This window comes from Saccopteryx leptura, chromosome 7 (assembly GCF_036850995.1).
Source record: "Saccopteryx leptura isolate mSacLep1 chromosome 7, mSacLep1_pri_phased_curated, whole genome shotgun sequence".
Lineage (NCBI taxonomy): Eukaryota > Metazoa > Chordata > Mammalia > Chiroptera > Emballonuridae > Saccopteryx > Saccopteryx leptura.
The window spans coordinates 57,029,342-57,045,669 of record NC_089509.1 but is presented as its reverse complement, the minus strand read 5'-3'; the positions used below and the strand labels follow the sequence as shown (position 1 = coordinate 57,045,669).

The 16,328-nt window shown below is 40.6% G+C and overlaps 1 pseudogene; it reads right to left on the bottom strand.

Moving 5' to 3' along the window:
* Positions 1–16,328, bottom strand: part of LOC136378997 (obg-like ATPase 1) — a 42,506-nt pseudogene that overhangs the window by 24,218 nt on the left and 1,960 nt on the right.

Sequence of the window (16,328 nt, the reverse complement as noted above, 5' to 3'; positions counted from 1 at the left end):
CTATTCTTAATAAGAAAACCCACAAAAGTATAGCACAGTATTTTAAAGCTGAAAGCTTTCTTCAAGAATATATTAACCCTTTATTTTATAACTAAGTAGACTGAGGCCCTGGGATGTTAATGGACATCCAAAGTTGTCACTCAGGGTCACCTAAGAGTGAGGGGCTGGAAAGGAAAGTCCTATCCAGTTTTCTCTCCAGTTCTGCCCTACTCTTGTGTCTTTCTTTACTCTCACACAGAACACTTCTCTTCTGGTTACCAAATATGTGGAGGTCTTTTCCCCATCCCAAGCAATTCTCTGCAACACCAGATGGGTGTCCTACAATTTAACTCAATTGTGACACTACCTACCGGAGACAGAGTCAGAACCCACAGGTTAAGGGCTCAGTCCCACAAGACTGCTCCCACCCCACTTCAGGTGTTAAATACAAGTGGTAGGTCCCCAGATGACCTACAACTTTTGTCCAATTTGGCTACAAATTGGAGGTCCCCAAGATCCCCTCCTCAGGTTCAATTATGAAATTTTCTAGCCTGGCTCACAAAACTCAAGGAAACACATTTGCTAGCTTATTAAAGGATATAATGAAGGATACAGAGGAACAGCCAGATAAAGAGAGACACCAGGTAAAGTCCCAAGTGCCGGAGTTTCTGTCCCGTGGATTTGGTCCCTCTCAGGGTGAATGTGTTCACCCACCTGCAAGTTCTCTGAGCCCCGTCCTTTGGGACTTATAGAGAGGCTTTATTACTTAGGTGTAACTGATGGTTAACTTTATTTTCAGCCCTTCTCCCTTGTCAAGAGAATGGGGAGCAGGCTTCTAAATTCCAAGCTTGTAATCATGGGTCTCTCCAGTGACCAGCCCTCATCTAGGGGACATCCAGGGGCCCACCAAGAGTCACCTTATTAGAACAAAAGATACCCCTGCCACCCAGGAAATGACAAGGGTTTCAGGAGTTCTGGGTCAGGAACCGGGAACAGAGAACTATATGTATTTCTTATTATAAATCACTCTATCACAGGGGCAGGGGCAGGCTCTGATCTGTTCGTCGTTTCTAAAATGACATGGTGCCCCTGAAGGAGCACGAGCACAGAAGTGTTGTGAGGAGAGCGGTGTGGCTTTTGTGGGCAGAGCCATTCACTGGCTCTGAGTAATCTTGAAAATGGCCCAGACAACGGCCTGCTGAACAGCTGAACAAAAACCCTCAGAGCATGAAAAATGCTCCACCAGACTGCCTGGTAAGCCACATTTTCCTATTTGGCAGGTGAAATCCTCTCCAGAAAAATGCTATAAAGAACTCCCCCCCCCCCCGAGGTGCCAATGACATCTTTCATGAGGAAGGTGCTAAGGCGATAAACTAGATGCCAAGAATAATTAGGCCCCACAGCCAGGAGACTAAACGGACCAGCTTCTATTCAGTGCAGGTGGGACCAAACGAACAAATCAGGTGAGATCAATACAAGAAAAAAGTATTAGAGATTCTTACTCACGTGTGCTGCCCTGGCCAAAAGGTTATTTCTCAGGGTAACACTGGGAAGCCTCACTAATTAAGCTTTGGGATGTGGGTGACACTCTGGGTTGATTTCTGCAACTTTACACCTGTATATAGGGGGCAATTAGCCTATGTACAGTGGACCTCTTAGACAATGCATCCTCCCCTTGTCCCTCCACCTTCCTGAATACTCTCAGCCTCCTTTAGGCTTCTTCCAGGGACTTGGGCCAAAGTCCAGTAAGATTTAAAATAATTTTTATCTGGTCAGGCAAAGGGTCACCTCAATAGCATTGCACTGGTTAGAGGAATATTTTCAGATCAGTAACAGCAGCACCTTCAGTTACTAAGCTGATTTGACAGCTGAATACTTGTCCTGAGCTGTTTTTTTGTACTATTTTCTTGAATTGATCTTTCCTCCTTGCTTTCTTGGGGCCCTGGGCTAGGAAGGCTCAAGTGTGTCTGGGGGACTTGTCCAAACGGTGAACCCTACTTGCATTAGTTTGAATCAGGTTGGACTGGATGTAACAGAAGAATGCATAACATCTGGCTTAAATTGAGAACTGTTTCTTATCCAGGGTTCTCATCCAGGCTGCACCTGAGTGTCATCTGGGGGCTTAAAACTATTGATACTTGAGTCTTAGCCACAAAGATTCTGAATCTATGGACCCTGAGCATTAGATTAAAAACAACAAAACCCCTCAAGCCTGACCAGGCGGTGGCGCAGTAGATAGAACATCAGACTGGGATGCCAAAGACCCAGGTTCAAGACCCTGAGGTTGCCAGTTTGAGCGCAGGCTCATCTGGCTTGAGCAAAAAGCTCGCCAGCTTGGACCCAAGGTTGCTGGCTCTAGCAAGGGGTTACTTGGTTTGCTGAAGGCCCGCAGTCAAGGCACATATGAGAAAGTAATCAATGAACAACTAAGGTGTCGCAATGTGCAACGAAAAACTAATGATTGATACTTCTCATCTCTCCGTTCCTGTCTGTCTGTCCCTGTCTATCCCTCACTCTGACTCTCTCTCTGTCTCTGTAAACAAACAAACAAACAAACAAACAAAAAAACCTCAAAACACAAAACCAAAAAACCCCTCTGTTCAATGGCTTTTAACCCTGGGGTACACTAGCATCCCTGGGAGCGCTTAAAAAAAGGAATGCCCTGCTGGGGCTCCACCTCTGGACTCTCATTCAATTGGTCTGTTGAGAGGCCCAAGCAATGGTAGTTTTTTTTGTTTTTGTTTTTTTGTTTGTTTGTTTGTTTTTGTATTTTTCTGAAGCTGGAAACGGGGAGAGATAGTCAGACTCCTGCATGCGCCCGACCAGGATCCACCAGGCACGCCCACCAGGGGGCGATGCTCTGCCCCTCCGGGGCTTCACTCTGTTGCCACCAGAACCACTCTAGCGCCTGGGGCAGAGGCCAAGGAGCCATCCCCAGCGCCCGGGCCATCTTTTGCTCCAATGAAGCCTCGGCTGCGGGAGGGGAAGAGAGAGACAGAGAGGAAGGAGAGGGGGAGGGGTGAAGCAGATGGGCGCCTCTCCTGTGTGCCCTGGCCGGGAATCGAACCCGGGACTTCCACACGCCAGGCCGACGCTCTATCACTGAGCCAATCGGCCAGGGCCAGCAATGGTAGTTTTAAAGCTGTCTCAGGTGATTCTAATGTGCATCCCTTTATATTCATTTTATATTAATTTCTTATTGTTTTTAGTATTAAACGCTATATTTATTCTCTATAAAATGTGTTTTTGGCATGTAGTTTGGAGTGTCTAGAACAAATTAATTGGATTTACATTGATTCATATGAAAATAATTGCCTCGGTATTCATGTTTCAGATCTGAAAATGTGCATCCAGGGTTGAAATCCATTGACCTAGATGCTCTAAATTAGCTTGAGTGACCTGACCCCGATGAGTTCTGGACTACTGAAAACACTTGCAAATGAAATCGTTGCACCCCTTTGGTCACTTTTAAGAAACTGTGAAGAATGGGTTGGAAGAATATGAGGGCTGGTTTCAGAAAGACTTGAGATGGGCAAATATGATCCCAATTTTCTTTTTTTTAAAGTTATTTTTTAAATGATGTTATTTATTGATTTCAGAGAGAGGAGAGAGAGAGAGATATGAGAGGTTAGGAGCAGGAAGCATCAACTTGTAGTACAGTGATACCTCAGTTTTCGTCGATAATCAGTCCAAAAACAATCAGCGAGATCTGAAACATGAAAACCGAGGCAATTATTTTCATATGAATCAATGTAAATCCAATTAATTCATTCTAGACACTCCAAACTACATACCAAAAACACATTTTATAGAGATAAATATAGCGTTTAATACTAAAAACAATAAGAAATTAATATAAAATGAATATAAAAGACTAATGTAAAGAATAAACGAACATTTAACATGGCATTATTAGCAAGGGAAACACTTAACAGGGACAATGAGATTTGAGCACATGTGATTTTATCTTATGTGTGTTATGTACATTTTGAAACTGAAAAACGTTAAATAAACACATTACACCGAATACTGTATATACAGTAATCACTTACATATAATTGTAGTATTAGCACTCACAATCAATAAAAAAAAGCACAAAAAACACTGGAAAACGCTGAGGTCTCTTGTTTGAAGCCCTGGGCTTGCTGGGTCAAGGCATATCTGACAAGCAAGTAATGAACAATTAAAGTGAAGCAATTATACTTATCACTCTCCCCATCTCTGTAAAATCAATAAATAAAATACTTAAAAAAAGATTAGTCAATCACTCAGTGTCTTTCTGGTGGGAGGTTTCTGTGGTTGGGATCTAGCCTTGTTTTGTTCAAAAATATTGATAGTGGCTTAGACATTTATGGAATGCTTATTAAATTTTCAGAGGACATGAAGTGGAAGAGCAAGCTAATAACAGAATCAGCAATCAAATAGCTTTTTTCAACAGGGCCTTTTGCTCTGACCCAGCAAGGATACATGGCTCATGTCACATTCTTTAGGACTTGCTTTCCCATTGGCCATATAACTAACTGGATGAGTGGTCTTAGGCCAATCAGTTAACTTCTTGGACTTTCAGTCTCCTCATCTGTAAGATGAATGGAATTATCAGTTTAAATTCTATTATTGCATGTGACAGAAAATTCAGACTTGTTGAAGAAAAAAAGGAATGTACTGGCTTCTTTGAGCATAGTTGGATCCAATAAGTGAGATGATATTAATAAGGCCCCTCTCTCTCTCTCTCTCTCTCTCTCTCTCTTTCTCTCTTTGTTCTGCAGGACTTCCCCTGTCTTCAGGCTGCCTGCAGACTTTCTCATGTCTTAGGGAACAAGGCACCTGGAGGTCTCAGGGCCTGCTAGTTAATAAGAAGTATATATATATATATATATATATATATATATATCATAGTAAAGACTCTAAATGGTCCTGTGGGGTCACATGACCACCTCTGCACCAGTCACTGAGGCCAGAGGAATGGTGTCCTCTCACTGGTTCAGCCTGCTTAATGTGCCCACCGCCGAGGACAGGAGGGACAAGAGACCGCAGAGATGCCCCAGTCCACCACACGGACAGGAAAAGGGTGGTTCTTCTGCAGGCATGATGCTGAGTGACCTGACAGCGTTTGTGCAAAAATCCAGCAGATTCTCTCCTGCAGAATAATCGGGACACCATTCCTTATAGTACAATAGTGCAGGCAGTTAGCTTGAGATGTGTCTGGTTTGCTATTCCTGGACATTTTGTAACATCAAGATGTAATCGATTGCACGTAACATATTGTGCTGTAGCCGGATATTGCTGGAGAAAATTTCTTGAACTTCAAGGATTGATAAAATATGTATTTAGGGTGTTGGGTAACAACTCACACACTCCTAAGAGGCAGGTCTCAGTGGAGGAGTGCCACATAGAGAGACCTGCCTCCCTGTACCCTTCCAGAAGAGGGCCTGCCCAGTCTGCTGAGGACCCTGTTCCCAGCTGCCTCCCTGTACCCTTCCAGAAGAGAGCCTGCCCACAGTCTGCTGAGGACCCTGTTCCCAGCTGCCTCCCTGTACCCTTCCAGAAGAGGGCCTGCCCAGTCTGCTGAGGACCCTGTTTCCAGCTCCTTACAGCTCCAGAAGTCTGGCCCTCAGGACTCCAGGCAGAAGCAGGCTATTACTCTTGTTGTCAAGCTTGGTCTGAAAAGAGATGACTTGAACTTCTCACTAGTTATCTTAGGAATCGGCACTAAAATATACAGAGGGAAGTGTCCATGACCCGTGGGTGCTATGGTGTTCAGTTCTTAGAAATGAAATATAGGGTGGGCCTTATGTAAGAAAAATGAGCAGAGGAAGCTGGTTGAGGCTGAAAGAAGAAGAAGGAGGAGGAGGAGGAGAAGAAGAAGAAAAAGAAGGAGAAAAAGAAGAAGAAGGAGGAGGAGGAGGAGGAGGAAGAGGAGAAGAGGAGGAAAAAGAAAAGGAAGGAGAAGGGGAGGAGGAGGAGGAGAAGGGAACAGGTGCACAGATAGAAACAAAGACACAGAGAGACTGAGGCCAGTGGTTTTGGTCGGTGCTGGTGGTGCTGGTGGTGCTGGTGGTACTGGTGGGGTCAGAGAGAGAGAGAGAGAATGGAGAATGGGCTATAGCTGTGGCTATTTATTTGGCCGCATAAGCCATGGGTGCCCATGAAACGGCTGCACTCGTGGAGCTGATCTGTACTCTCCCAGGCTCAGGCCCTGCTTTCTATCCCACCTAGTTGTGAGAAAAAGCCAACTGCCTGTGGGTGACCCGAGGGTTGAGGGTCACCAAGGCTGTAGATATCTAAGAGGCAAATTGCCAACTTGAGATGGTCGTTGGGGGCCGTGTTGCTGGCACCAGACTGAGTCTGAGAACACAGTGGAAAACAAGGTTCTCGCGAGGAGGGCAAGTGTGTGTCCTGAGCGGGGCAGGGTTGGAGTGAGAGGGAGGGGAGAACTCCCTTTTGTGGCATCAGAGAGAAGAGCAAAGGAGTAAAGAGCTTCCGGCACAGGTAGAAAGGGTAGTGGAACCCCACACCAGGTAGATGAACAATGAGAGCTTTCTAAGACTCTGGGTTTAGGATAAGGCCTGCTGTTCTGAAAAGGGCTGGAAAGCAGGGTGTTCTGAGTCCACAGGAGGACAGAGAGAGCCAGTGCAGAGGCCGTGAGAGCTGTTGCCGACGCTGCTCAGTCATGGGCCAGCCCGCTTATCGTGGCCCTTAACCTGTTCAGCCTCTGACAGCCTAGCCACCTGGGCTCGAGGGCCCACTTCATTAGGTAAGTATCTACCTGTCCTGAAAAATTTCTTAGAGGAGCTAAAAAAGCACCCTGAAAAGGGCACTCAGCTTACTGTAAAACCCGGAAATAGAGTCTAGGTCCCCTGACCCAGTATTTATGTGACAGGCTATTAGTTAGGATCCTCGGTTATAACTAGTGGAACCTACTTCCTTTACAATATTTATTCCACAAATATTATTGAGAGTCTACTATGTTCACTTAGCCCTGGACTTACAGTGGAAAGCAGATTTCAATAAGAAAACCCCAAATCAAAGAAATATGTAATTATAAGCTGTGGTAAACTTTATGAAGACTAAGAACAAAATAGAGTGATAGAACAGTGGAGAGACGGTGAGAGGACAGGCCTTAAACTGGGTGCTTGGGGAAGGCCTCTTAGAAACACCTGCGTTTAAGCTGAGACCTAAAAGATGAGAAAGTATTATTTGGGGGAAGAGGCTTTCAGGAAATGGGAATAGTTTGGGCGAAGATCATTGGAAGGGAACTATATATGTGGTTAGAGAGCATTACGAGCAAGGAGAGCGATGACCAGAAATGAAGAGTAGAGGGGTTCGCATCATGTGGTCCCATAAATGCTGCTGTGTAACAAATCACCCCCGAGCTTAGCACCAAAGACTTTGTGAACATACAGTTGTCCCTCGCCATATCATGGTTCACTTTTCACGGTCTCACTGTATTGTGGATTTTTAAATTGCATATATCTAATTTTGTATCATGGATTTTTCACTATATCGCGGGATTTTGCAGTATATTGGTATTGTTATATATATATATATATATATATATATATATATTTAAATTATTTTTGTGGCAAAATAAGCATTTTCTAGCCTAAAACATTAAAAACAATATAAAATATTAATTAAAACATAATAGAAGAATATTAAATTGAAATAAAGCCTTAAAATATATATAAATAATAAAATAAATATAAGGTCGCTACTTTGTGGATTTTCACCTATCGCAGGGGCTTCTGGAACCTAATCCCCGTGACAGACAAGGGACCACTGTACTTTAAAGGCACCACCTAGGCCATAATAAGATGCCAGTTGAAGCAGACCTGAGGGCTTTGTTGTACAGTGAGGGGTTGGTGGAGCCCTAGGGCAGGACTAGGTGAAGCCGGGCCCCAGCCAGGCAGGGCAAGGGGCCAGAATGCTGTCAGAACACTTCACTTTTATCTCTGGTCCTCTCCTCCTCTTCTTCTTTCTCTTCAGAGTGGCTACCTTGCTTCTCTTGTCCACATGTAACGTTTACCTCCCACCCCTGCTCCTGAGGCTGCAAAACATATACTGACTAACTAAGTTCTCCATCTCAATTCCAAATTTCTGGGCCAGAGAAGCAGATTGACTCAACGTTGGTTAGATGTTCCCTTCAGGTCCAATCGGCAGTGGCCAAGACCGTGGTGACTTTCAATATAAGGATTCTGTCGGTGGCCCTGCTCTGTGGGAGGGGGTGAAGAAGTTTCCTGAGAGGGGTGAGCTGAACAACACCCCACACCTGTCTATGGCAGCCTTTCTGTCCATTTGCCTGTCTGCCATTTCATCCCACACAGACAGTAGATTTATTTACAGGTGTTATTTCCATCAGTTGGAGTCTTCTAAAAGTGGATGAGATTTTGATCACAGGAGTGTTGAAAGTATAGTACCGTAAGTCTTGTTCATTAAGAGGCCCCAAGAAAGGACTCATAAAGCATTTTAAGAGGTGCTTCAGGAGACAGTTAAATAAAATGGTTTAGTCATAAACAGATGGAGTTAATTGATTGAATAAAAGCATAAGAGCTCTTTCAATGAGCTGGCTAGTATAAGTCTTATTAAAATTAGAAATAGGAACCAATACTAGCAGCGAGAAAGAGCAGGAGCAAAAGTCTTAACAGACTTGACTTAATAAAGTGTTTCCCAGGGCAACATACCAATGAAACTCAGGAGCTTATATTTTGGAATAGCTGCTGCAGAAAATGAGTGCATTAAAGACTAAGTCTCTATGCTGTAATTTTGGCCATTTTCAGGCAGGAAGTTCCATTCTTATAGCAGGGAAGTTAAGATGGTGGGCAGTTTCACCCTTCTTGCAGGTGTAGGCTGTGGCATCAGATTTCAGAAGCCACCTGACCTCCTCTTGGCTGAGGCACTTTAACATGGGAGAAAACCTTTTACTCACTCCCTAGAGGTAATTTTACAGAGCAGTTATCACTGGGAAAGTAACACAGGGGCTGGCACGAGATACTATCATGAAAGCAAGCTTTGCTCTGACTTGCACTGAACCTTTAAAGATGAGAGGAGTAAAAGGCAGGAAAGGAGGTTAATGGGACTGAAACCAAACTTTAATCCCTAGCTTGGGGTCAATTCTAAATGAGAAGTACATTTTCCTGTATATATAAAAAAAATATCTGGGGAGCGTCTATGGTGACCTAGTTTAAGAGAGAGAAAAGCAGAGAAGAAATATTGTTTTCAAGTACTTAAATGTAAGAAATCTTGCTTCATCTATAGAAAATAAAAAGTTTTCTGATTGCTGGGCCATAGTAATACATTCTAGTCAAGGGTCAGGTTACTGAAAGGAAATGTCGGTGGATCTAGGCACCATATTCAAGGATCTTTGAAAGGAGGACAGAGCTAGGTTTGTTTCAAGTGAGGTGAGAGGAGCTGACTTAGTGCGTCTTCTTTTCGGCCTATTGTACTTCCACATAATAAACAAAATCTCCGAAATCTTCCCTTTAGTTTCAATTATGGTTCTTTTAATGCCATTCAAGAGGAATGGCAATCCATTTAATTAGGTGTACTTGTATAGGCAGGTGTTTCCATTAAAGAAATAAAAATCAATATAAGACTGTTAATTTTCACAGTGAACAATATTGGCCCACATTATTGGACTGTTGTAGTTACTTTGTGGTCTGTTTGTCTGTTGGAACTTTTTTTTTTAAATGACAGCATCAAGTGTAATTATCAAGGAATCTTCAGGGCATAAAAAGGAGATTCGCTGAACTCAGTAATAACATTCATTACTGCACTCTCTAAGAACAATTGGCTAGTTATTTGCAGATTCCAAATAGCTCCCCAACCTGGAAAACTGCAAATTACATAATAATACTTATTGAGGTTCTGTGGTAATTCCAGTCATAATTTCAATGTAATTGGTAGAGCATGACTAGCTATGAATTATGTCATATATACAACCTATTTGCAGGGAACTCACAGTTGTTTGTGGTATGCATAATAAAGCAAAATTTAAATTGAATGTCAATTTTAATAAATACCACTTTTATACCTCATTTTCATTTGAACGGATACTACCTGTTTCAGGGTGCTAGTAGGGAGTAAAATAAAAATAAACTTTGAAAATACAGTTATTTGTTGTTTCCCATGTTTTCAAATCTAATGGTAAAAAAAAACCCATGAATGGAATAAGAAACTGATAATAGCATTATTTTCAAGGGCAGAGGGTTGTCAAATATATTAGTAGACATTAAGTAAGAATATTAGGGACTGCCCTGACTGGTGGTGGCAGAGTGGATAGAGCATCAACATGGAACACTGAAGTCAACAGTTTGAGGCCCTGGACTTGCCCAGTCAAAGCGTATATAAGAAGTAATCAATGAACAACTAGAGTGAAGGGAATTGTTTTCTTAATTTTTATTTATGATAGTTTATTATCGATGTATAAAAATGCCAATTACTTCTGAATATTAATTTTTATATCCTGCCACCTTGCCAAACTCATTTAAAAGGTCTAGTAGTTTTTGACTGAGACTTTGGGATTTTCTAGGTACAATATAATATCTTCAGCAAATTACAGTTTTACTTCTTTTCCAATTTGAATGCCTTTTCTTTCTTGTCTGATTCCTGTGGCTAGGACTTCCAGAACTATGTTGAATAAGAGTGGTGAAAGGGGGCACCCCTGGCTTGTTCCTGATCTTAAGTGGATTGCCCATTGAGTATGATGTTGGCTGTGGGTTTGTCATAGATGGCCTTTACTATGTTGAGGTATGTTCCCTGTGTTCCCACTTTGCTCAGAGTTTTGATCATAAATGGGTGCTGGATTTTATCAAATGCTTTTTCTGCATCTATTGATATAACCATGTGATTTTTATCCTTCATTTTATTTATGTCATGAATCACATTTATTGATTTGTGAATATTATACCAGCCTTGCCTCCCTGGAATAAATCCCACTTGATCGTGATATATGATCTTTGTAATGTATTGCTGGATCTGGTTTGCTAATATTTTGTTGAGAATTTTAGCATCTATGTTCATCAGGGATATTGGCCTATAGTAGGGGTCCCCAAACTTTTTACACAGAGGGCCAGTTCACTGTCCCTCAGACCGTTGGAGGGCCGGACTATAAAAAAAAAAACTATGAACAAATCCCTATGCACACTGCACATATCTTATTTTAAAGTAAAAAAACAAAACAGGAACAAATACAATATTTAAAATAAAGAACAAGTAAATTTAAATCAACAAACTGACCAGTATTTCAATGGGAACTATGCTCCTCTCACTGACCACCAATGAAACAGGTGCCCCTTCTGGAAGTGTGGTGGGGGCCGGATAAATGGCCTCAGGGGGCCGCATGTGGCCCGCGGGCCGTAGTTTGGGGACCCCTGGCCTATAGTTTTCTTTCTTTGTAGTGTCTTTACCTGGTTTTGGAATGAGGAAAATGCTTGCCACATAAAATGAGCTTGGAAGTCTTCCTTCCTCTTGAATTTTTTGGAATAGTTTGAGGAGAAGTGTTAGTTCTTTGAATGTTTGGTAAAATTCACCTGTGAAGCCATCCAGTCCAGAACTTTTGTTTGTTGGGAGTTTTGATAACTGTTTCAATTTCTTTTGTTGTGATTGGTCTGTTTAGGTTTTCTGATTCTTCCAGATTGAGTTTTGGAAGATTGTATGTTTAGAGATTTATCCATTTCATGTAGGTTGTCCAATTTTTTGGCATATAGATCTTCATAGCATTTTCTTACAATCTTTTTTATTTCTCTGATGTCAGTTGTTACTTCTCCACTTTCATTTCTAATTTTATTATTTGAGTTCTATCTCTTTATTTCTTGTTGAGTCTGGTTAAAGGTTTGTCAATCTTGTTTACCTTTTCAAAGAACCAGTTCTTGGTTTCATTGATTTTTTTTGTATTTTTTTTTAGCCTTTATTTATATTTATTTATTTATTTATGATCTTTGTTATTTCCTATCTTCTACTACCTCTGGGCTTTATTTATTGTTCTTTCTCTAGTTCTTTTAGGTTCAGGTTAGGTTGTTTATTGGAGCTTTTTCTTTTTCTTGAGGTATGCCTGTAATGCTATGAACTTCCCTCTCAGAACTGCTATCCCAGTGTCCCATAGATTTTGGGTTGTTTTATGTTCATTTTCATTTGTTTCAAGGAAATTTTTCTTTCTTTTATTTCTTTCTTGATCTCATTGTTAACCCATTCATTATTTAATAACATGCTATTTAACATTCAAGTGTTTGAATGTTTTTCAGTTTTTCTTTTGTAGTTGATTCCTCGTTTCATGCCACTGTGATCAGAGAAGATACTTGATGTGATTTCAGTCTTCTTAAATTTACTAAAACTTGTTTTGTGTCATAACGTGGTTTATCCTAGAAAATGTATTATGAGAACTTGAAAAGAATGTACATTCTGCTGCTTTGGGGTGAAATGTTCTGAAGATATCAGTTAAATCCAGTTCATCTAATGTGTCATTTAAGGCCACTGTTTCTTTATTAATTTTCTATCTGGACAATCTATCCATTGATGTTAGTAGGGTATTAAAATCCCATACTGTTATAGTATTGCTGTCAATTTTTCCTTTTATGTCCATCAAAATCTGCTTTATATATTTAGGTGCTCCTATATTAGGTGCATAAATATTTACAATGGTTATATCCTCCTGTTGGATTGCTCCCTTTATCATTATGTAGTAAACTTCCTTATCCCTTACTATAGCCTTTATTTTAAAGGCTATTTTGTCAGATATAAGTATGACTACCCAGCTTTTTTTTAAATTTTCATTTGCCTAAAATACTTTTTTCCATTACTTTACTTTCAATCTATGTGCATCTTTTGTTCTGAGGTGGGTCTCTTGTGGACAGCATATATATAATTCCTATTTTCTTATCCATGCAGCTACCCTATATCTTATGATTGGAGCATTTAATACATTTACATTCATGGTTATTATTGATATGTACTTATTTATTGCCATTTTATTCTTTAAAGCTACAATCCTCTTTCTCCCAATTTCTTTTATTCTTTGCTCTTTTTATAGCAAGCCCCTTAACATTTCCTGTAGTACTAGTTTGGTTGTAATGAATTCTTTGAGGCTTTTTTTTGTCTGGGATGCTTTTTATATCTCCTTCAATTTTAAATGATAGCCTTGCTGGATAAAGTAATCTTGGTTGTAGGTTCTTGTTTTGCATCACTTTGAATATTTCTTGCCAATCTCTTGTTGCCTGAAAGTTTCTGTTGAGAAGTCAGATGTCATCCTTATGGGGACTCCTCTGTACATAATTAACTGTTTTTCTCTTGCAGGTTTTAGTATTCTTTCTTTGTCTCTTAACTTTGGCATTTTAATTATGATGTGTCTTGGTGTAGGTTTCCTTGGGTTCATCTTTAATGGGACTCTCTGTGCTTCTTGTATTTGTGTGACTTTTTTCTACATCAATTTAGGGTAATTTTCAGCTATGATTTTTTCAAGCAGGTCCTCTATCCCTTGTTCTTTCTCTTCTCCTTTAGGAACCCCTATGATGCAGATGTTGTTTCTCTTCATGTTAGTCTCTTAGAGTTTACTCAGTCTTTTTGAGCCTCTTTTCTTTTTGTTGCTCTGTTTCTGTGCTTATGTTTCTCTTTCCTCTAAATTGCTCATTCAATCCTCCACTTCATCCATCTTGCTGCTGATTCCTTCTAGTGCAGTATTCATTTCTGATATTGTATTTGCCATTTCTGACTGGTTCATTTTTATGCTTTCAATGTCCTTTTTGATGTTTGCTATCTCTCTCTTTTTTTCTCACTGTGATCATTCATTGTTGCTTTAAGATCCTTGAGCATCCTAAAAATCATTATTTAAAACTCTGTGTCTGGTAGTTTAGTTACTTCCATTTCATTTACTTCTTTTTCTGGGGATTTCTCTTGTTGATTCATTTGGATCATTTTTCTTTGTCTGCTGGTTTTGTCTCTATATTAGGTAGTGCTGTCTGACTTTGAAATTTGTTGTGGTATCTTTATAAGGAAGAGGGGCACAGTGGTACTGACCTCCAGGCTACCTGAGTTCCTTGTTCTAAGATTGCTTCCTGAGGGTATTATATACTCTCCTGTTATATGTGAGTATTGAATGCAATTGGTATTTTCTTGGGTGCCATTATCCCTTTAGGATGACTGGCTCTAAGGGTTAATGTGTATTGAGCATGTGTATCAGACACTGTTCAGTGTCTGTCCTGTTGGGCATATTTATTCTCCACAGTGTCTGGTGCCTGCTGAACTTCTCCTTTGGGTGTGCTGCTTTTGTAGCTAGCTGAGTTTATTGTTGGTGCTGTCTGCCACCCACTTCTGGTTGTGTTGGTTCTGGGTCTTGGGTTGGCGTTAGCCCTTGTTTGTAACCTGCTGTGGGTTTCCTGTCTGGAGCTACTGCTCTGTTCACTGTTTGTGTCTAAATTTTCTGTGCTCAGGTAGTGTGAGAGGGGCCAACCTGTGTATAAAAATCAGCTTCTCCCTGCTTAGAGATGACAGCAGCTTTGTAAAAGCCTCAAGTTCCGCAAGACTTGCCTCTACTTTTCAGCTGCTCCACCTCCTCTTGCAGCTCTGTGGTCTTCCCAGAGAGTCTGCTGTAGAAAGACTGTAGTGTGGGCTCAGACTGGCCTCACCCCACCAACAGCCCTACAGGTTGCTAGCTTGATGGGTTAGAGCAGCTGAGGTTGGGAATACAATGTTAGTGAGACTCCCTACTTCAAGGGTCTCTTGGTCAGGAGCTCAGTATTGGGAATGTGGCCCCTACGCCAGAGCCTAATCCCTCAGACACTGCTGGATACTCCAGTTTGATTTCTTCCCAGTGAGGTGAGCAGCAGGTTCAGACTGGGTTGGGTTGATAGTCTACTCTGCAGAATTTCTTCCAGCTGGTGAGCCCCTGGTCTCTGGGAGGAAGACTGAGAGAGTCCTACCCTGGGGCTGACTGTGCTCCCCTAGAAAGTGGCTAAGCCCCCTAAACAGACCTATCAGTAGAGAAGAAATAGAAAAAACCATTAAAAACCTCCCCAAAAATAAAAGTCCAGGCCCTGACGGCTATACCAGCGAATTTTATCAAACATTCAAAGAAGACTTGGCTCCTATTCTACTCAAAGTCTTCCAAAAAATTGAAGAAGAAGCAATACTTCCAAACATATTTTATGAGGCCAACATAACCCTCATACCAAAACCAGGCAAGGATGGCACAAAAAAAGAAAACTACAGACCAATATCTCTAATGAATACAGATGCTAAAATACTAAACAAAATACTAACAAATCGAATACAACAACATATTAAAAAAAATAATACATCATGATCAAGTGGGATTCATCCCAGAATCTCAAGGATGGTTCAACATACGTAAAACGGTTAATGTAATACACCATATCAACAAAACAAAGAACAAAAACCACATGATCTTATCAATAGACGCAGAAAAGGCTTTCGATAAAATACAACACAATTTTATGTTTAAGACTCTCAACAAAATGGGTATAGAAGGAAAATATCTCAACATGATAAAGGCCATATATGATAAACCATCAGCTAACATCATATTAAATGGCACTAAACTGAAGGCTTTCCCCCTTAAATCAGGAACAAGACAGGGTTGTCCACTCTCTCCACTCTTATTTAATGTGGTACTAGAGGTTCTAGCCAGAGCAATCAGACAAGACAAAGAAATAAAAGGCATCCATATCGGAAAAGAAGAAGTAAAGGTATCACTTTTTGCAGATGATATGATACTATACATCGAAAACCCCAAAGAATCCACAAAAAGACTACTAGAAACAATAAGCCAATACAGTAAGGTTGCAGGATACAAAATTAACATACAGAAGTCAATAGCCTTTCTATATGCCAACAATGAAACAACTGAGAAGGAACTCAAAAGAATAATCCCCTTCACGATTGCAACAAAAAAAAATAAAATACTTAGGAATAAACATAACAAAGAATGTAAAGGACTTATATAATGAAAACTATAAACCATTGTTAAGGGAAATCGAAAAAGATATAATGAGATGGAAGAATATACCTTGTTCTTGGCTAGGAAGAATAAATATAATCAAGATGGCTATATTACCCAAAGCAATATACAAATTTAATGCAATTCCCATCAAACTTCCAATGACATTTTTTAAAGAAATAGAGCAAAAAATCATCAGATTTATATGGAACTATAAAAAACCCCGAATAGCCAAAGCAATCCTAAAGAAAAAGAATGAAGCTGGGGGCATTTCAATACCTGACTTCAAACTCTATTATAGGGCCACGACAATCAAAACAGCATGGTATTGGCAGAAAAATAGACACTCAGACCAATGGAACAGAGTAGAAAGTCCAGAAATAAAACCACATATATATAGTCA